Source organism: Citrus sinensis, chromosome 2 (genome assembly GCF_022201045.2).
Source record: "Citrus sinensis cultivar Valencia sweet orange chromosome 2, DVS_A1.0, whole genome shotgun sequence".
NCBI classification, from domain to species: Eukaryota; Viridiplantae; Streptophyta; class Magnoliopsida; order Sapindales; family Rutaceae; genus Citrus; species Citrus sinensis.
Genome location: NC_068557.1, coordinates 14,260,189 through 14,283,910, shown reverse-complemented (window position 1 = coordinate 14,283,910; position 23,722 = coordinate 14,260,189). Strand labels below are relative to the sequence as shown.

Sequence of the window (23,722 nt, the reverse complement as noted above, 5' to 3'; positions counted from 1 at the left end):
TCTCTACCATGGCTCTATTTTGGGGTTTCTAATGAAATTTTAAACTTAAATGAAAAGATATGGGGTAATGAGAGACAAGTAAGCATGATTACAGAGTTTAGGGAAGCTCTTAAGGAGTGCGATTAGTTGGATTTTGGATTTGCTCGGTATCCAATCACCTGGTTGAACAAAAGATTTGGAGTTGACTTAATAGATGAAAGATTAGATAGATTCTTGTGTAATAGGAGTTGGGGCAACTACTTTCAGGAGAAAGTAGCTGTGAATTTAGTCGCTTGCAGCTCTGATCACAATCCTTTACTGATGGAGGTGCTGGAGAAAGGAAGTGGATTGAGATATATAAGGAGAGCATTTAATAGAGCCCATTATGAAGACATGTGGAGTCCATATGAGCAGTGTAGTGGTAGTGTCGTTAGGGTGCACAAAATTTAAAAGCTTAGTATTAATATAAATAACTAGTACAGAGCGAGTAAAGATCGATTTCACGAAAACTATGCTAGTTGTATTTATTAGCAACTCTAAGTCAGGATTTAAAATAATAGTAGTAATAATAATATAAATTAATCTAACAAAAGAAAATGTCAATTATAAATAAAAAATGGGGTTTATGAATTTTTAAATAAATAATAAGAAATAAAAAAAATTAAAACTAACAACAATAATTTAATAAAAACTCGAATTAAAGGAGAAAGAAATAATAATGATAAAAACTTTGGTTAAAAGATCATTCGCCACCACCAAACATGCACATAATATATCAATTCTATCATCAATATATATTGAAACTATCAATCGTAGACAACAATAAGTTCTGTTAGTCTCAATCTTTTCTTAGTGTGTCATTAGGCAAAACAAGCTTTTCACCTACTCTCTAAACATTAAATAATTTAAAACAACCTCTTTAAATTTAAGATAATGGAAGCATTAACTAGAGAAAAATGTTAGGTTGATTTAGGCAATAAACACACAAGTTCAAATTATTTAATCTAGGTTATGTTCTCCAATTAAAATCACTGATTCCAACCTGCTACTAATGATTAAATTATCAAGACAATTGCGGATCAAGAATTTTAATCTAGCAGTAGAATTTATTAAAGTCCTATCTAATTGGCCACTCAAATAAAACAAGAATAAAATCATAAACATTAATTATAGAAGAACACAAACAATCTCAATTAAATAAATTGAATGATAAAAATTGAACATTAATCATATGACATGTTTGGGGTTTTGAATTCACCCTGAACCAAATAAAAAAATCTAGCCTAACATAATTGAATTGGGAATAAAAGATTTGATGAAACCAATCATGGAGATTAATTCAATTGACTGCCTTTTCTTCAATTCATTTTGGCTTCTTCTTTGTTTTTTCCTTCTTGAGGTTGCTAGTTGTTGAGTATGTGTGGCTGCCCATTTTTTTTTAATCCCTCTTGGCTACTAATTCTGCCTTTTCTTTTGTCAAAAGCCAAAGGTTTGGCTTTTATAACGCTTAAGCTAGCGACCCTTTTCTTTGGCAATTCACGTGCATGGCCATTTCCTTTTTCTTTTTTTTTTTCACTTTGCTTTCCATAATTCAATGCCTTGCACGTGAATTTTAACTTTGGCAAGACATACATGCAATCTTTTTAAATTGGTCAAGTGAATCTTGCATGCACTTATAAAACCATGTACATTAAACAAGTTTCCATTTTATGCATGCTTGTTCCCAAAGTCTATTAATCTCCAAAAAATTCCATATGCTTCCGAATGTGCATTAATTAATTAATTGGCTTCCAAAAATCTTCAATTATTTCCTTTTCTAATTCCTTCAAGTAGATTTCTTCTTAAATGCTCCGATTTAATTTCACTTTAATCCCAGAATATACCTAAAATAACAAAATAAAAAAAACTTAGATAAAAATTAACACAATAAAATATAATTTACTAAATTAAAAATTAACTAAAATAACTAGAATATTTACGACCAAAACAAGAGATAAAGAAATTAATAGCAACATATATGAAAAATATGCACTTATCATGTAAGGAGATAGTGAAGAGGGAATGGACGGATACGAGCTACTGGAGTAGAGGAAATCCTATTGATCTGTTCAAAAAGAAATCAAAAGAATCTCTAGCTGAGCTCAAATTGTGGAGTAATAAAGAATTTAAGGGCAGAAGAAACAAGCTGGAGAAACTAAATGAGAGATTGAAGACAATCAGATAGGAATAGGACCATTACGACAGTGGGGTTGAAATAAAAAAGATAGAAAGGCAAATTGATAACATTCTACTAGATGGAGAAGTTTATTGGAAGCACTAAGTTTTGGCTGAGAGAAGGGGATAAGAACACTAAGTTTTTCCACGCAAAGGCTTCGACGAGAAAGCGGAAAAACAGAATATCAGGCCTTGAGGATGAATTCAGAATCTGGAAAGAGGTAGTAGAAGATGTGGAAAGAATGTTTTATGAATACTTCACAAATATTTTTACTTCAACCAACCCAATCCCAACCCCAATCCAAATGGAGGTAGCCTTAGCAGACTTGCCAAAACGAGTAACAAATGAGACAAACAGCTTCTTGGATAAGAAATTCACTAATAAAGATGTTTTAGAGGCTCTTGCGCAAATGTGCCCCACCAAAGCACCAGGCTCGGATAGTCTTCTAACAAGTTTTTTTCAGAAGCATTGGAGCTCAGTTAAGGAAAGAGTGACCACTACATGTCTGCACATCCTCAATGAGGGAGGTAGCATTGCACCCCTAAATCATACTTATATTGCCTTGATTCAAAAAATGCATAATCCTAGAAAAGTGACTGATTTTAGACCGATTAGCCTTTGTAATGTCATTTATAGGATTATGGCAAAAATGTTGGCAAATAGACTTAAACAAATCTTGAATGATATTATTTCCCTGACTCAAAGTGTGTTTATCCCAAATAGGCTAATCACTGATAATGTAATTGTAGGATATGAATGCCTCAACAAAATAAGACAAAACATGGGAAAAAGGAATAGGCTGGTAGCACTTGAGCTAGATATTAGCAAGGCTTATGATAAAATAGAGTTGAATTTTTTTTAAAATTGTAATGTAGCAGTTAGGCTTCTCCCCAAATTGGGCAAGTCTGATTATGAACTGTATATCCATAGCAAGATTTTCGGTTCTAATCAATGGGGTGGCTAAAGGCTTAATCTATCCATAAAAAGGTTTAAGATAAGGATGCCCTCTATCACCATATCTCTTTATCATTTGTACAGAGGTTTTTTCAAACCTACTTATGCAGGCAGAAAAGCACAACCTGATTATGGGGTTGAGGTTCGGCAGAACTTTGTTTATCTCTCATCTCCTATTTATAGACGACAATTTGGTTTCCTCGAGAGCCTCTAGTGCAGATTATAAAAACTTAAAGAAGGGTTTTGATGTTTATGCTGCTGCTTCGGGTCAGATCTTCAATTTCGAGAAATCTTCAATGTTCTTTAGCAGTAACACAAACCAGAGTCAGATAGATGAAATAAAGAGCATCTTCAGCTTGAAAGTTGTTTCGAGGCACAAAAAGTATCTTGGATTGCCATCCATCGTGGGAAGAAATAAGATAAACTTTTTTTAGTGACATCAAGTAAAAAGTTTTGAGCAAGTTAAATAGCTGACATAGTTAATTCTTCTCTTACGGGGGAAAGGAAGTACTTATTAAAGTATAGCTCAAGCAATGCCTGCGTATGCAATGAGTGTTTTCAAAATGCCTCAAAACGTGTGTGAAGACATTCAAAAAGCCATCGCGAAATTCTAGTGGGGTTCCTCAAAAGAGCACATGGGTATTCATTAGGCAAGATGAGAGAGACTATGCCATGCTAAAACAAGAAGGGGACTAGGATTTCAAGACTTTTCTAACTTTAATCAGGCCTTAATTGCGAAGCAAGGATGGTGAATCATACAAAAGCCAGAGGCTTTGATATCACGGGTGTTGAAAGCCAGGTACTTTTAGAGCTCTAGCTTTATAGAAGCAAAGTTAGGCTCAAAGCCATATTTTGTTTGGACAAGTATCTTATGGGGTAGACAAATTATTCATAAAGGCTCATGGTGGAGAATTGGCAGTGGAGAGTAGGTGTATATCTATAAAAGTAATTGGATTTCAAGGCCTGATACGTTAAATCCTTTTTCCCTTCAGACATTGCCTCCAAGCTCTGTTGTAGCTTATCTCATTAGCAACCAAAAGTGGAATGAAGATATGATTAATCAACATTTTATGAAAGAAGATGCAGAAAAGATCCTAAGAATTCCACTCATAAGTTCTCCTTAGACAGATCAGTTAATTTGGCACTTTGACACGCATGGTAACTACTCAATTAAGAGTGGGTATCAACTAGCTTTGAAGATGAAGTTTTCAGACATAGCCAATAGCTCAGACAAATAAAAAAACTCGTTGAGAGGCTATTTGGACCAAAGAGATCCTGGAGAAGATTAAAATGTTCATGTGGAGAGCAGCTCAAAACATACTACCTACAACCTACATTCTTTGGAAGAGAAAGGTCATTAAAGAGCCAATTTTTAGCAAACGCAGGAAAGAAAATGAAGACACTTTTTATGCCCTAATGAGATGTAAATGTTGAGTGTTAGAAAATGTATATTTATAAAGGAGAAAATCGTCATTTTACACTTCAAGTTTTACTAACACTCTTACTTTTATGTATTTAACCTTCTTTTGATTTAATTCCGTGTGTTTTATTTTAATTAAGTATTTTATGTATTTTAGGGACATCATAGTCATTTCAAAATAAACGAGAGATCAGACAGTAAAACAGACATCACTTTTGAACTTAGGACGGTCGAAAACCTTAGGAGGAGCATAAAAGGAAAAATGGCACTGTTCACATGTACGGTACTATTAACGTGTACGGTACTGTCGACACTGTTCACATAGACGGATCGATGACGTGGCATTGACCAATGATGTGGCATTGACCGATGATGTGGCATTGACTGATGAGGTGTCACGATTCTGTTGGACTAAAATTCTTATGTACTGTTGATGGTGACGTGGCAGCATATCAGTGAACCAAAAATCTCACGTACGGTACATGCATCACACAGGATTATTTTCAACCAAACCGCGTTACTATTCAATTCGGGTCAAACCGTGTTACTGTTCATCCACATGGTCAAACCGCGTACTATTGACTGATGACGTGGCGCAATCCTGAGCGTCCAAACTGTTTTAATCCGATGACTATGATTTACTCCATGTATCTATAAAAAGGGGGCGTCCGCCCCCTTAATTTGATCTCTCTGAATCCATTTTTAGGATCCATTTTCTGTAATTCCTTCTCCATTTTGTATTTTCTACGTATTTTAATAAATTTTCATTTTGCCCCTAGTTCAATTATGAGTGGCTAATTTTCTTTCAAGCTTGGGTTGAAAGTGAAATCTCAACATGTGTCATGGGCTTTATTTGGTAAATTTACTTTCTCTTCCCCTCTAATTTTTGTGGATGTTTTGACTTCTCGTTGACAAATAATACTAATCTTGTCTAGTACCATCTTGGTTTCACCGGCCCCCTAGTACAAGGTTATTATTATTTGGCACGATAAGCCCTTAACACCATATTGATTAGAGTGTGGTTCGTAAGGTGTGGATTCCCCCCTTATGATTTAATTGGTATTAATAAGGAATATTTAGACCATGGTGCATGTTGATACGAATCCAGATACCCAAGTACGTCATTTCAATAGATTTCTCTTCAATTTATTCTCGCCATTTCAATTCCAATTTTAGAATTTTTTCTCGCCATTTTAATTTAAGTTTTAGCATATTCCAAATCATTTCCACCACAAATCCAATCACCCATTTACAAAATTAATTCTACACAAAATTAAAATCCACCTCCTCGTGGGATCGACACTCGTTACCATTAGTCTATACTACAATAGATTCATGCACTTGCGAGTACATTAAAATTTGCACAATAAGTTTTTGGCGCCGTTGCCGGGAAGGTAAGTAATTTTAATTCGTAAAATTAATTTTTGTGAATAATTTCTTTTAATTGTTTTCTTGTAATATTTTTTTATTAAAAAAAAAGAAAGAAAAAAAAAAGAGTGAATTTACATTTTGAGCTAAGAATTTTATTTATTTATTCTCTCTCTTCTTTAAAATTCTGTAATTTAATTTTCAATTTATTTGTCTTTGTAATTTTTTTTATTAATTTCATTTTTAGTTAATTTCACGAATTTATTTTAATGTGTTTTTATAGAAAGGTTGTAACAGCGTAATAAGGTTAGTATCGTAATTTTTTCTTTTTCTTTATTTTTATTTGTTTTGTTCCCATTTATTTTTGTGTTCCTTGCATGCATGGTCGTAAGTCATTATTTCCTAATTTTGAACCTCTAGACCTTGAATTAGAAAAAACACTTCGCACACACAAACATGTTAAAAATAAAATGGATTTACAATCACCACAGGAGAGGCCATTTAAGGATTATTTCCGTCCTTTAGCAAATTTGAGCACATCATGCATAAGATACCCAAATGTAGCTGCTAGGAGTTTTGAACTAAAACCTAGTGTGCTGAATTGTCTCCCCACATTTTATGGCCTAGAAAATGAGGACCCATATAATCATTTGAATGATTTTCATGCTATGTGTCAAACATTTAAATATGAGAATTTTTCAGATGAGGATGTTAAACTTAGATTATTCCCATTTTCTTTAAAGGATAGAGCTCGTTCATGGCTTAATACATTGCCTGCCAATAGCATTTCATCATAGGAACAAATGGTAACTAAATTTTTGAATAAATATTTCCCAGTGCATAAAACCAATGCTAATCGCAGGGAAATCTCAGAGTTTACCCAGAGAGAGGACGAGCAATTTTTCGAAACATGGGAGCGATTCAATGGGCTACTCTTGAAGTGTCCACATCATGGGTATGAGAAATTGCATCAATGCCAATACTTTTTGGAGGGATTATTGCCGAATGTGCAAGAATGGCTAATGGCAACAAATGGAGGAGAGCTAATGTCAAAAAGTGCATCAGAGATTTGGGAATTCTTCCAGCGACAAGCGGATAATTCCCAACAACGAAGTCGATCACTCCGGAATACTAGAAGAATTAAGGGAGTAAATGAGGTTCACATTGGGGAAGGTTTTGCTCGACAAATAGCATCGTTATCGACTGCTAAATCAACATAACCACATGACTATGACTCATACTCAGATCAAGCCAATGCCATAGGTGTAATGAGAAAGCCATCAAATTATAACCCATACTCCAACACATATAACCCTGGATGGAGAGACCACCCTAATTTTTCATGGTCTCAAGGATTCCAACAGAATGGACCAACAGCTCCAGCTCCACTAATGCAACCAATTCCTCAAATTCCTCAAGGCTCTCAGCCACCATTTAGACCATACAATCAGAACTAGAACTACTCTCAACCCAGACCATGAAAGGATTCATTCCATAATCTCAAGAATCTTACTCACTCTACGATTGAGCAACAGAACCGCACCATTGATGGACTACGAAATGAGTTGAGAGCAGGCTTCAACTCGCAAGCCCAATCAGTTTCAAGCCTGGAGAAGATGGTGGGACAACTTGCTTCTTCAGTTCAGACCTTGGTAATGACCGTTGAGAAAGGTAAACTTCTAAGTCAACCAGTGCCTAATCCTAAAGGAGTACATGAAGCAAGTACCAGTTCACCACAGCAGCATGGAGAGGTCAAAGCAGTCATGACCTTGCAAAAAGGAAAAGAAGTCGACAACAAAATGGAGATGCCGGTGACAAAAGAAAATCAAATTGTACCTGTGAGTGTTAAGGACTCATCACCAAAAGAGAAAGAAGAAACCAACCCACGAGAATATGTTCCGAAAGCTCCATTTCCTTAAAGGTTAGCTAAAGGAAAGAAGGGAAAATCCACAAGTGAGATTCTTGAAATCTTCAAACGGGTAAGCGTTAACATCCCTTTACTTGATGCTATTAAACAAGTTCCATCTTATGCCAAGTTTCTTAAAGACCTTTGTACTAAAAAGAGAAATATGCATGTTTAAAAGAAGGCATTTTTAACAGAAAATCTTAGTTCTATGCTCCAACATAAAATTCCTTTAAAATGCAAAGACCCAGACTCCCCTACTATCTCATGTAGTATAGGGAACCACACAATTGAGAATGCTTTGTTGGATTTAGGAGCTAGTGTAAATTTGTTGCTTACTCTGTATTCGTGAAACTTGGACTGGGAGAATTACACCCAACTTCAATGGTGTTGCAGCTTGCAGATCGGTCCACAAAAATACCTCGTGGTATATTGGAGGACGTGCTTATCCAGGTAGACAAGTTTTATTTTTCTGTTGATTTCATTATAATTGACACTCAACCAATCCAGGATTCAAGGAAGCACATCCCCATTATTCTAGGCCGACCTTTCTTGGCAACTGCCGATGCTCACATTCAATGCAGAACTGGAAATATGCAGTTGTCCTTTGGCAACATGACTATGGAGCTGAACATTTTCAACATTGTCAAACAACCTCCCAATGCAGATGATGGAATCGTTGATGTGGATTTAATATAAGCATTAGTTGATAATACTTTTGTTTCAAACCTTAGTGATAATCCTTTACAAACATGTTTAACTCACTTTGGTTTGGATTTTGATATTGACAGATCGGTCGATGAGGTCAACGCCCTGCTTGACTCAGCACCATCCATGGACACTAATAAATGGAAGTCAAGAGTTGAACAACTAGCACCGTCAGAAAAGAAACTCATCCCATCATCAGAATCACCACCGAAACTCGAGCTCAAACCATTGCCTAACACTCTGGAATATGCATTTTTGGGAGAAGAAAGTACTCTGCCGGTAATCATCTCATCATCCCTAAATGACGAACAAAAAGGTAAGTTGTTGGATGTTTTAAAAGAGCACAAAGGAGCATTAAGATGGACCATAGCATACATTAAAGGTATAAACCCAGTAGACTGCATGCATTACATTCACCTTGATGAAAATGCTAAATCTACTAGGGAAATGCAACGTCGGTTAAATCCTAATATGAAAGAAGTTGTTAGAACAGAAGTCCTTAAGCTATTAGACGCAGGTATCATTTACCCAATTTTTGATAGTTCATGGGTCAGTCCTGTACAAGTTGTCCCCAAAAAGTCAGGAGTCACAGTAGTTACGAATGCTGATAATGAATTGATACCCACTAGAGTGACTACATGATGGCGTGTATGCATTGATTATAGAAAGTTGAATCCTGTCACACGTAAAGACCTTTTTCCTTTACCATTTATTAATCAAATGCTTGATAGATTAGCAGGCCATGAATTTTATTGCTTTCTAGATGGCTACTTAGGATACAATCAGATCCCCATAGCACCAAAAAACCAAGAGAAAACCACTTTCACTTGCCCTTTTGGCACATTTGCATATAGGAGAATGCCATTTGGATTATGTAATGCACCTGCTACATTTCAACGATGCATGCTAAGCATTTTTTCTGATATGGTTGAACGATTTCTTGAAGTCTTTATGGATGACTTTTCTGTCTTTGGTGATTTGTTTGATCAATGTTTACATCATCTAACACTAGTTCTGCAGAGATGTATCGAGAAGAACTTAGTCTTAAATTGGGAGAAATGCCATTTTATGGTAAAACAAGGTATTGTTCTCGGTCACATCATTTCGAGCAAAGGTATTGAGGTTGACAAAGCCAAGGTGGATCTCATTTCTAATCCTCCTCCACCCAAAACAGTCAGAGAAGTAAGATCTTTCCTTGGGCATGCTGGTTTCTATAGACGTTTCATTAAAGATTTTAGCAAAGTTTCTAGACCCTTATGCAATTTACTTGCTAAGGATGTATCTTTTATCGTTGATGATTCATGTCTTGTGGCATTTGAAAAACTAAAGCAGTTGTTGACATCATCACCCATCATTCAGCCCCTAAACTGGAGCTTACCATTTGAGCTCATGTATAATGCATCTGATTATGAAGTAGGAGCAGTATTAGGACAAAGAGTTGATCGAATTCCCCATGTTATTTACTATGGTAGTATGACATTGAATGATGCACAGTTGAACTATTCAACTACTGAAAAAGAAATGCTAGCAGTAGTGTTTGCATTAGAGAAATTTCGATCTTATCTCATTGGTTGTAAAATAATTATATTCACAGATCATGTTGCTCTTAAATATCTTCTCACAAAGAAAGATGCAAAAGCTAGACTAATTCGTTGGGTGTTACTTTTGCAGGAATTCGACTTGGAATTCAAAGATAAGAAAGGCACAGAGAATGTTGTGGCTGACCATCTCTCTCGTCTCCATTTTGACACAATTATGGAATCATTACCATTGAATGAGTCATTTCTAGATGAACAATTAATGAGTGTGGAAGTATTACCATGGTATGCTAATATAGTTAATTATCTTGTCACAGGTAAACTTTCAAAGCATTGTACCAAGCAAGACAAGGCTAAATTCTTTGCAGAAATAAAGAATTTCTTTTGGGATGACCCGTATTTGTTCAAGTATTGTGCAGATCAAATTGTTAGATGATGTGTCCCAGAAAATGAAATTCATAATATTCTTTCATTCTACCATGAACAAGCTTGTGGAGGCCATTTTAGTGTTAAGAAAACAGTAACTAAAGTTTTACAATGTGGTTTCTATTGGCCAACTATATTTCGAGATGCTTACACTTTCTGTTCTTCATGTGATAGGTGTCAACGAATGGGGAGCATTACACGAAGGAACATGATGCCACTAAATCCAATTTTAGTGGTTGAGATTTTTTACGTATGGGGTATCGATTTTTTGGGACCCTTTCCCCCTTCTTTTGGCCATTAATACATATTGGTTGCTGTTGACTACGTATCGAAATGGGTAGAAGCAATTCCATGTAGAACCAATGATCACAAGGTGGTGATAGGATTTTTGAAAAAAACATTGTTTCACGCTTTGGATTCCCACGAGCAATAATCAGTGATGGTGGTGCCCACTTTTGTAACAAAGCATTTAAAGCTCTTTTGACAAAGTATTCAATCACATACAAAGTGGCGACCCCATATCATCCGCAAACCAGTGGCCAAGTTGAGATCTCCAATCGAGAAATAAAGCACATATTAGAAAAGACGGTGAGGCCAGACAAAAAAGATTAGTCATTAAGACTTGATGATGCATTATGGGCATATAGAACGGCTTTCAAGACCCCGATTGGGATGTCACCCTACAGGTTAGTGTATGGAAAAGCTTGCCACCTACTTGTGGAACTCGAGCATCGTGCGTATTGGGCCATCAAGAAATTCAACTTTGACATGCAGCAAGCTAGCTCAGAAAGAAGATTACAACTGGCAGAACTTGAAGAAATTTGCAATGACGCATACGAAAATGCCAAGATTTACAAGCAACGAATGAAAGTCTTCCATGACAAGCAAATTATGAGAAAATCGTTCACTCCAGGTCAGAAAGTGCTTTTATTCAATTCTCGCTTGCACCTATTCCCAGGTAAGTTACGCTCTCGTTGGTCTGGCCCATTTATTGTACATACTATTTTTCCACATGGGGCAATTGAAATTAAGGACCCAAAGAATGGTGTCACATTTAAAGTTAATGGTCAAAGATTAAAGCCATATCTAGAGTACCAACCACATGGAAAAGTCACCGAAATAAATTTGAGTGACCCACCAGATTTGAATTGATTTTTTTTTCTTTTCTTTTCGGTGATTTGATTTTTTTTTCATTATATTATTCTTTTGCTAATTAAAATTATTTTCGCATAAGTGTGTTTGTTTAACTATGAAATTTTCTCTTATCATTTTTAATCATGAGTACCATACTTAGACCGTTCCTCCTGAACATTCTTAAACCACTTCAACGTGTCAAAACTCATCTCATAAAGCAGATTCAATTTTGTAAAACACATCGTATTTGGGCTCTACAACCACTAGAGTTAGTAGCCTATGTTGACGGTTTAGAAAGCCAACTCATAGACATTGAGAGAAGTGTTTACGACATCCAGTTGGAGCTTGAGGTAAATTCAATAAGAGGACGATTTTAATTTTCTTTGTGTGTTTTAATTTGTTTTTCTGTTTGTGTGCTTTAGTTTGTTACCCCGGTGAAGTGGCGGATAACGATACTCCGTGACAATCAAGTCGATTACTTCAGTTTCCCATAATAACTGATATTCTGAAGCGAAGGTATGGACAGAAATGAGACTCTAGCGAAGCTTCACAAGCAATTCTCTTCACTTCCTCAGAATGCACTCCTTACGATCTATAAAGCTCAGTCCGAACGCATGCGATTGCTCATGAGAAATAACATACCTGTTGACATCTGTTGGTTAATCGAGGCTAAAGTATGATTGGCAGGTGAGTTACCTCCAAAATTTATTACATACATGCCTGGTTGTGGTAAAATAAATTATGCAAGAAAACGACGAGCTCGAAGAATTTCTGTTGCTTGTCATAAGTGCGCCAGAATGAGTTGCGATAAAAACCCATGTTCTTTAGGAATGGTGTCTGATAACAGGGATAATAAGATTCAATTCATTAGGGATGGCTTGAATAAGGAGTCATTGGATGATATCCTTCTGTCTCTTGAAACGCATCCCAGCGGATATGTGCAAGGAGCGATTCTCCAGTTATGGCCATTATTCCAGAAAGAGCATGCACGATATAGTCTCGGGAATCTGATTATAAACGACCCTATTTGCCAGTTTATAAAAAAACTGGATAGGACGCCTATCCTCTACCCATAGAGGGCGTTCAAGCCGTTTCTGGACGTAAAACCAGAGGAAGATGTGAGCCACAGTCGCAACTACCTGTAAATATCCTTTTACTTTACTGTTATTTTATTTCACTATTGTTTTATTGTGTGCATTATTGTCTTTAATAATTTTATTACTGTTTGCTTTTTCCTTATTACTGTCTGTTTTTTCCTTTTTACTGTTTCCTTTTTGACTCGCGAGCCATGTGCTTTACGCGTTATTTGACACTGACATGTTACCTTATACACAACTGTGACCCACTGTCACCAAGACTCTTAAATGTGATTTTTTTTGTCAAGCACTCACAAATTATTTTTTGAGAAGTATCTCAATGGCAGCTACTCCAAATAGACAATTCAAGAACATTTGTGTGCTTTCTAGATTTAACTATGGCAAGCATAAAGAGTTCGTTGAGGCAGCCATCGATCTTGGTCGAAGTATAGCAGAGAGAAAATTACACTTAGTGTATGGAGGAGGTAACCGAGGGTTATCAAAAATGGTCTCAGAAGCAGCTTTTGTCAGAGGAAGTCAAGTGTTAGGCATCATCCCAAGAGTCCTAAAACTATTAGGCAGTTCGTCTGACTCACCGACTGGAGAAGAGTTAGTCGTCTCAAGTATGCAAGAAAGAATAACTGAAATGCTTAATCATGTTGATGCTTTTATTTTCCTTCCAGGAGATCTTGCAATACTAGAGGCACTTACCACACTAGCATCTTGGGCCCATCTGCACATTCACCAGAAACCCATCGGTTTGTTAAATGTCAATAATTTTTATGATGGCTTTATTGCATTTCTTAACCATGCAATAAAAAACTATTTCGTTCCTTCCAATGCCAAAAAACTTTTTATTTGTACTCACACTGCTAATGAGCTACTTGATCTGTTAAAAGCTTATAGACCGGAGCCAGACCCCTGGACCTTTGTGTTGGAGCGTCCAAATAATGATGGTAACAGTAGCCGTAGTAAGAAGTACAAATTAGATTTAACTCTCCACTTGTAAATATTTTCTTCTGTGTTGCACCACCCAGGTGATGTCTTCTAAACTCTACTTCTTTCCTTTCAAACATTGAGGACAATGTTTCGTTCTGGTTGAGGATAGGGAATAGTCGACAATTGTGGAATCTTGGTTAAGTTTTTACTATTTTTTTGTTGTAGAAACTAACTGTTGCTAACTTTTTGTGTTGAAGATGGCTGAATATGGAGTGTAGTGACTCTAGAAACGCATCTTCATCGTTTGAAAAAAAAAACAACAAAAAAAAAATTCAAAAAAAAAATTCAGACATTTTCTTTTTCTTTATTAAGTTTTGATGTTCATTTTTCTTCTTTTTTTTAATTTCTCCTTTATAAATATACATTTTCAAATATTTGAATCGAAAATGGCTAAATATGGAGTGTAGTGCCTCTAGAAACGCATCTTCTTAGTTAAAAAAAATATTTCTTTTTCTAATTAATTTTTCTGCATCATTTTCACATTTCTGCATGCATATTTTCATTTCATGTTTAGAATAGGTTGAGGGGTAGAATGTTGTTTAAAAAAAAATTGTAATTTGTTTTAACATTGGATGACATGATTAATTTCAAATTTTAGTATTTGTATTATCTTTGGTCTTAAGTGATGTTACCCTATGTTTGCTACTCTACATGTTGATGTCGGAGACAAATATGAGTTGCTTGAAGGAATGAACATGTCATAATAAGTACCAAGTGAGTTTTTGAGCCTATCATTTTTCTTGGAGAGTAACCCTTTTGCCCATTCTTTATACAGCTTAGCAGTTTATTATTGTATACAAGATCTCTAGATTTCTTTTGAGTTAACCCTTAAAATAAATTGTAAAATTAAAAAAAAGAAGAAAAAAAATGTCTGTTGCTACATTTGGAGCTCATCTAACTAGTAGATATGGAAGATTATTTAGAGCCCTAAAAGACGATGGAAAGGCCATTTTTGATCTGTTTGAGCCTTTCTAGCCATCCCTTTTGTGAAATATCCATAGTTAACCATTTTGAGCATTTAAAAAAAAAAAGAAAAAAAATGTTTTATTTATTAAACTTATCATCTTGACCCACTCCGATTTGGAGTATTACCCGATATCTTATAAGTTTCATCACCTATTTATATTTGAGAAAAATGTAAATAATTATTTTGTTCAGTGACGTTGTGCCAAGCAAAAGCAAAAAAATAAAATAAAATAAAATTGTTTCAAAAAAAAAGAAAAAAAATAACAATAATAGGTGAAATCCACCTTGCAACTTCCAAAAAAAAAATTCCTCTGTATTTTTCTCAAACATAAACTTTGTTTTCCTTTTTTCCCTTCTTTGTTAATCATGTCCCTAGCCTACGTTACGTCCTAATAAAAATCCTTCTTGATTTTAGGGAACTATATTCTGAAGTAGAAGCTAGTTATATGGGCTAAAAAGAAGTAGTGATGCATAATAAAAAAATTAAAAAAATTAAAAAAAAAAGATAAATAAAGTGGGTTGACTAGCATTTTTGTTTGACTTGAGATCGTATTATTTCTAAACTGAGGGCATATTTCTTTCATCTTTGTGAGAGCATGTGATATCATTTTTTTTTATTATTTTCTCTCAATTACCATTCATTGGAGTAACTATTTTTATTGGATTTAATTTCTTTGTGAGAGTGTCATTACTTCCAGTGAGATTTTGGGGTTTGACATATTATTCTTGAAGGTAACTATGACAAAGTCTACTGTGGGTGTGATGTTTCTTTAGACTTGAGATAATGCTTATACTTTTATTTGATTACTATCATTAGTCTAATTGAATAAACATGAGTGTTAAAAAAAATTTATATATATATATATTATTTTGGATTTAAATTTTGTTTTCGTTTTATTTGCTAGGGACTAGCAATAAGCTGGTTGGGGGGTGTGTTGAGTGTTAGAAAATGTATATTTATAAAGGAGAAAATCGTCATTTTACACTTCAAGTTTTACTAACACTCTTACTTTCATGTATTTAACCTTCTTTTGATTTAATTCCGTGTGTTTTATTTTAATTAAGTATTTTATGTATTTTAGGGGCATCATAGTCATTTCACAATAAACAATAGATTAGACGGCAAAACAGACATCACTTTTGAACTCAGGACGGTCGAAAACCTTAGGAGGAGCATAAAAGGAAAAATGGCACTGTTCACATGTACGGTACTATTCACGTGTACGGTACTGTCTACGTTACTGTTCACGACACTGTTCACATAGACGGATCGATGACGTGGCATTGACCGATGATGTGGCATTGACTGATGAGGTGTCACGATTCTGTTGGACTAAAATTCTTATATACTGTTGATGGTGACGTGGCAGCATATCAGTGGACCAAAAATCTCGCGTACGGTACATGCATCACACAGGCTTATTTTCAACCAAACCGTGTTACTGTTCATTTGCGTGGTCAAACTGCGTACTGTTGGCTGATGACGTGGCGCAATCCTGAGCGTCCAAACTATTTTTAATCCGATGGCAATGATTTACTCCATGTATCTATAAAAAGGGGGCCTCCGCCCCCCTAATTTGATCTCTTTGAATCCATTTTTGGGATCCATTTTCTGTAATTCCTTCATTTTGTATTTTCTACGTATTTTAATAAATTCTCATTTTGCCTCTAGTTCAATTATGAGTGGCTAATTTTCTTTCAAGCTTGGGTTGAAGGTGAAGTCTCAACATGTGTCATGGGCTTTATTTGGTAAATTTACTTTCTCTTCCCCTCTAATTTTTGTGGATGTTTTGACTCCTCGTCGACAAATAATACTAATCTTGTCTAGTACCGCCTTGGTTTCACCGGCCCCCTAGTACAAGGTTATTATTATTTGGCACAATAAGCCCCTAGCACTATATTGATTAGAGTATGGTTCATGAGGTGTGGATTCCCCCCTCATGATTTAATTGGTATTAATAAGGAATATTTAGCCCATGGTGCATGTTGATACGAATCCAGATACTCAAGTACGTCATTTCAATAGATTTCTCTTCAATTTATTCTCGCCATTTCAATTCCAATTTTAGAATTTATTATCGCCATTTTAATTTTAGCATATTCCAAATCATTTCCACCACAAATCCAATCACCCATTTACAAAATCAATTCTACAAACAATTAAAATCCACCTCCTCGTGGGATCGACACTCGTCACCATTAGTCTATACTACAATAGATTCGTGCGCGTGCGAGTACATTAAAATTTGCACAACAGTGAACATGCTCAATAGGTCTGGAAAGTAACTGAATTTCATCAGAATATCAAATTAATGGCACATCAGGATTTGTTAAGCGCCCTCCAGGAGCTAGAAAAAAGTTATAAGCAAAAAAGATGTGGAGCTGATAATTGGTGTGTGTTGGTCAATATGGTTTTCAAGGAACAATTTCATTTTTAAAGGAATGGAAGAAGATCCTCAAATTTCAGTGGGAAGGGCTGAAGATGTTGTAGAATCATATAAAAGAATACAAGTTCCCAAAAACCAATCAACCTCCAAGCATCAGAGCAGCAATCAGCAAGTTTGGTTACCCCCTCCAGATGGGTGGTATAAGATGAATGTGGATGTTGCCATGAAAGATCAAAATCAGATAGTAGGGCTAGAGGTAGTAGTTAGAGACTTCAAGGGCAAGGTTGTAGCCATAGTAGTTCAGAGGATTATCTATAATGGGAATGTGGATCACATGGCAGTTGAGGCAGTAAATTATGGCATCTGAGTGGCTTAAAATGCTAATTTCATGCCAATAATTCTAGAGTTAGATTCAAAAGAAGTAGTTGATCTATCATGTAACAGGAAGGGAAGTAAGACATAATTTTTTTTGGATAATTGATACAATTCAAGCTAGATTAAGAAGCTTAGTTGGGGTGCAAATCTAACATGTGCCGAGAGGTTGCAAAACCATTGCTCATGTCTTAGCAAAGAAAGCATTAGAGTATGACACTTCTGCTGTATGGCTGGAAAATTTCTCAGATGACTATTAGCCCCTGATCTTTTTAAATGAAAGCTTTACTTTCACATAAAAAAAAAAATGAATAAAGAAAGGATCTAACAGAACACATATAGAAAGAACATCTAGAATCAAGTATCCATTCACCATCAATTCGGTTGTTTGTAGCAATTAACACATATACTTTATGTGAGCCTTCTTCATTTGATGATTCTTCTAATGGATTAATAACATTTCCTTATGTTTTTTATTCAAATTTTCAAGTTTTTACCTCTCAAAGAAGTCCTTGATGTATTGTGCTTCCTTTTAGCAAAATAAGCATTTTTTCTTCTTCTTATTAATTATTCTTTTTCTCCTTCTATTCTTACCTTTCTGGTTTTGCCTTAACCACTAGGCCTTCGCCAATACTTGAATCTTGGCCTTGATTTTTCTTTAATTCTTTATAATTAAGAGTTCACTTTACATTCTTCGCTGTCAAGGCTTGTCTTCACACAATAAAGTATTCAAAAAATTCTCATAAGTACTTTGTAAAGAACTTAAGAAAATTAGAGCTTGATCTTCATCTTCAAGCTTAATGTTTACGTTTTCCAAAAGTTTCTTTCTCTTTGGCTAATATTGATGCATGATCTAGAGCTTTATCAAAACCTTATTGAACAAGGTCAGTTTGCATTTTGAGCCTCCACGATGGAACTCATTGGTTCTCATAAATTTTTCAAGATCAAAATTGGGCATTGACATAACCTAGTTTTGATACAAGTTTTTTATACTCAGTCATTAAAACTTAATCAATTCGAGATCAAGTTGATTGAAATTAGGGGTGGGCATTCAGTATGGGTTAAAGCTTTGAATCCGATGGATTTCAAATCTATAAACCAATCATTTGTATTTCGGATTGGGTTTGCAACTTGATCGGTTTAATTTTAAAAAAATACAAAAATTAAAACACATAAATAGTCAAACCTAACACCAAAATTCCATATTAACAAAATCAAAACTAAAAAAAAAAGTAAAGAGAATCAAAATCAAAACACAATACCTAATCTCTAACATCCGAAATCGACAAAATCAAGAGAGTAGAGGTAGCCAAAATCCAAACTCACCAACCCACATGTCTTTTGATTTTGTTGATACTTTAATCTTGAAATGTCTTTCAATGAATTCATTTTTCATTTTCTTTATAAAAATGTTATTAACCAAACTCGCCAGCTGCTGCATGAAAACAAGGCTATAGCTTGTTGCACACAAGCATAGAAGCAAGAATTCAGCTGCCTCGGGTTGTTGTTGTCCACCTTCCCTGGCTTGTCGCTGCAATAATTGCCACTACCTCCTCGTTTGCAATCCTTTTGCGTGCAAAAGTGAGCTTCTAGTTCCAATTCAAGGCATCAGACAAGCTCTCATTTTGATAAATTTGTATACTTGAATTTTTACACTTTTGTTTTCTTATGTTGTGCAACTTGTTTGCACTTTGTGGTATTCTGGTTTCCTTTCGTATTTTTTTAATGGGAAAACTGTTGTGCAAATTTTAATGTACTCGCAAGCGCACGAATCTATTGTAGTATAGATCTATGGTGACGAGTGTCGATCCCACGAGGAGGTGGATTTTAATTATATGTAGAATTAATTTTGTAAATGGGTAGTTGGATTTATGGTGGAAATGATTTGGAATATGCTAATAATTAAATTAAAATGGCGAGAATAAATTCTAAAATTGGAATTGCAATTGAGAGAATAAATTGAAGAGAAAATCTATTAAATTGACGTACTTGGGTATCTGGATCCGTATCAACATGCATCATGGGCTAAATATTCCTTATTAATACCAATTAAATCATGAGGGGGGAATCCACACCTCATGAACCACGCTCTAATCAATATGGTGCTAAGGGCTTATCGTGCCAAATAATAATAACCTTGTACCAGAGGGCCGGTGAAACCAAGGCGGTACTAGACAAGATTAGTATTATTTGTCGACGAGAAGTCAAAACATCCACAAAAACTAGAGGGGAAGAGAAAATAAATTTACCAAATTAAGCCCATGACACATGTTGAGACTTCACCTTCAACCCAAGCTTGAAAGAAAATTAGCCACTCATAATTGAACTAGGGGCAAAATGGGAATTTATTAAAATACAAAGAAAATACAAGATGGAGAGGGAATTACAGAAAATGGATCCCAAAAATGGATTCAGAGATATCAAATTAGGGGGGGGAGGCCCCCTTTTTATAGATACATGGAGTAAATCATGGCCATCGGATTAAAAACAGTTTGGACGCTCAGGATTGCGCCACGTCATCAGTCAACAGTCCACGGTTTGACCACGCGGATGAACAGTAACACGGTTTGACCCGACTTTGAACAGTAACGCGGTTTGACCCGGATGAACAGTAACGCGGTTTGGTTGAAAATAATCCTGTGTGATGCATGCACCGTACACGAGATTTTTCGTCCACTGATATGCTGCCACGTCACCATCAACAGTACATAAGAATTTTAGCCCAACAGGATCGTGACACCTCATCAGTCAATGCCACATCATCGGTCAATGCCACGTCATCATCCGTCTATGTGAACAGTGTCGTGAACAGTAACGTATACAGTACCGTACACGTGAATAGTACCGTACATGTGAATAGTGCCATTTTTCCTTTTATGCTCCTCCTAAGGTTTTCGACCGTCCTGAGTTCAAAAGTGATGTCCGTTTTGCCGTCTGATCTCTCCTTTATTGTGAAATGACTATAATGCCCCTAAAATACATAAAATACTTAATTAAAATAAAACACATGTAATTAAATCACAAGAAGGTTAAATATATAAAAGTAAGGGTTGTTAGTAAGACTTAAAATGTAAAATGACGGTTTTCTCCTTTATAAATATGCATTTTCTAACACTCAACACACCCCCCAACCAGCTTATTGCTAGTCCCTAGCAAATAAAGCGAAAACAAAATTCAAATTCAAAATAATTTTTTTTTGTTTTAATAGAAACACTCGTATTTATTCCATCAGATTAATGATAGCAATCAAATAAAAGTATAAGCATTATCTCCAGTCTAAAGCAACATCACACCCACATCAACCATCCACATGAATTAGCCCAGTAGACTTTGTTTTAGCTACTCTCAAGAATGACATGTCAAACCCCAAAATCTCACTGGAAGTAGTGACACTCTCACAAATAAATTAATCCCAATAAAAATAGTCACTCCAATGAATGGTAATTGAGAGAGAAAATAATAAAGAAGTGATATCACATGCTCTCACCAAGATGAAATAAATATGCCCTCAGCTTAGAAATAATACGATCTCAAATCAAATAAAATGTTAGTCAACCCACTTTATTTATCTTTTTTTTTTTTAATTATGCATCACTACATCTTTTTAGCCCATATAACTAGCTTCTACTTCAAACTATAGTTCCCTAAAATCAAGAAGGACTTTTATTAGGACGAAACGTAGGCTAGGGACATGGCTAACAAAGAAGGAAAATAAAGAAAACAAAGTGTATGTTTGAGAAAAATGCAGAGAATTTTTTTTTTTTTTTTTTTTTTTGGAAGTTGCAAGGTGGATTTCACCTATTTTTATTCTTTTGAAACAACAACTTTTGTTTTTGTTTTTGTTTTTTTTTTGTTTTTTTTTTGCTTTTATTTGGCATAACTTCACTGAACAAAATAATTATTTACATTTTCTCAAACATAAATAGGTGATGGAACTTATAAGATATCGGGTAATACTCCAAATCGGAGTGGGTCAAGATGATAAGTTGACAAAGAAAAGGTTTTTTTTTTTTTTTAAAGGCTCAAAAGGGTTAACTATGGATATTAAATAAAAGGGATGGCTTGAAAGGCTCAAACGGATCAAAGATGGCCTCTCCATCGTCTTTTAGGGCTCTAAATAATCTTCCATATCTACTAGTTAGATGGGCCTCCAAATGTAGCAACACACTCTTTTTTCTTTTTTTTTTTTCTCTTTTTTTTTATTTTACAATTTTTTTTTAAGGGTTAACTCAAAAGTAATTTAGAGATCGTGTATAAAATAATAAACTGCTAAGCTGTATAAAGAGTGGGCAAAAGGGTTATTCTCCAAGAAAAATAATAGGCTCAAAAACTCACTTGGTACTTATTATGACATGTTCATTCCTTCAAGCAACTCACATTTGTCTCCGACATCAACATGTAAAGTAGCAAACATAGCGTAACATCACTTAAGACCAAAGATAATACAAATACTAAAATTTGAAATTAATCATGTCATCCAATGTTAAAACAAATCACACATTTTTTTTTTTTAAACATCATTCTACCCCCCAACCTATTCTAAACATGAAAGGAAAATATGCATGCAGAAATGTGAAAATGATGTATAAAAACTAATTAGAAAAGTTACACGTAAAATGATAGAAAACGAAAATGATTTTTTTTTTTTAAAAGAAGATGCGTTTCTAGAGGAACTACACTCCATATTCAGCCATCTTCGACTCAAAAGTTGGAAAATGTATATTTATAGAGGAGAAATTAAAGAAGAAAAATAAACATAAACACATAATAAAGAAAAAGAAAATGTCTGAATTTTTTTTTTTTTTGAATTTTTTTTTTCAAACAATGAAGATGCGTTTCTAGAGTAACTACACTCCATATTCAGCCATCTTCAACACAAAAAGTTAGCAACAGTTAGTTTCTACAACAAAAAATTAGTAAAAACTTAACCAAAATTTCACAATTGTCGACTATTCCCTCCCCCCAACCAGAACGAAACATTGTCCTCAATGTTTGAAATGAAAGAAGTAGAGTTTAGAAGACATCACCTGGGTGGTGCAACACAGAAGAAAATATTTACAGGCGGAGAGTTAAATCTAATTTGTACTTCTTACTGCGGCTACTGTTACCATCATTATTTGGACGCTCCAACACAAAGGTCCAGGGGTCTGGCTCCGGTTTATACGCTTGTAACAGATCAAGTAGCTCATTAGCAGTGTGAGCACAAATAAAGAGTTTTTTCACATTAGCGGGAATGAAATAGTTTTTTTATTGCATGGTTAAGAAATGCGATAAAGCCATCATAAAAGTTATTGACATTTAACAAACCGATGGGTTTTTGGTGGATGTGCAGATGGGCCCAAGATGCTAGCGTGATAAGTGCCTCTAGTGTTGCAAGATCTCCTGGAAGGAAAATAAAAGCATCAGCATGATTAAGCATTTCAGTTATTCTTTCTTGCATACCTGAGACGACTAACTCTTCTCCAGTTGATGAGTCAGACGAACTGCCCAATGGTTTTAAGACTCTTGGGATGATGCCTAACACTTGACTTCCTCTGATAAAAGCTGCTTCTGAGACCATTTTTGATAACCCTCGATTACCTCCTCCATACACCAAGTGTAATTTTCTCGCTGCTATGCTTCGACCAAGATCTATGGCTGCCTCAACGAACTCTTTATGTTTGCCATAGGTAAATCCAGAAAGCACACAAATGTTCTTGAATTGTCTATTGGGAGTAGCTGCCATTGTGATACTTCTCGAAAACAATTTGTGAGTGCTTGACAAAAAAGAAATCACATTTAAGAGTCTTGGTGATAGTGGGTCATGGTTGTGTATGAGGTAATATGTCAGTGTCAAATAACGCGTAAAGCACGTGGCTCGCAAGTCAGAAAGAAAACAGTAAAAAGGAAAAAGCAAACAGTAATAAAATTATTAAAGACAATAATGCAAACAATAAGACAATAGTGAAATAAAATAACAATAAAGTAAAAGGATATTTACAGGTAGTTGCGACTGTGGCTCACATCTTCCTCTGGTTTTACGTCCAGAAACGGCTTGAACGCCCTCTATGGGTCGAGGATAGGCTTCCTATCCAGTTTTCTTATAAACTGGCAAACAGGGTCGTTTATAGTCAGATTCCCGAGACTATATCGTGCATGCTCTTTCTGGAATAACGGCCATAACTGGAGAATCGCTCCTTGCACATATCCACTGGGATGCGTTTCAAGAGACAAAAGGATATCATCCAATGACTCCTTATTCAAGCCATCCCTAATGAATTGAATCTTATCTTCCCTG

The 23,722-nt window shown here is 35.2% G+C and overlaps 1 non-coding gene across 1 annotated transcript; it reads right to left on the bottom strand.

The window, feature by feature from the left end:
- Nucleotides 1–6,790: 6,790 nt before the first annotated feature.
- Nucleotides 6,791–6,894, bottom strand: LOC127900484 (small nucleolar RNA R71). Its single transcript, XR_008052667.1, has one exon. It is a non-coding gene; the product is annotated as a small nucleolar RNA R71 (small nucleolar RNA).
- Between the last annotated feature and the right edge of the window lie 16,828 nt (nucleotides 6,895–23,722).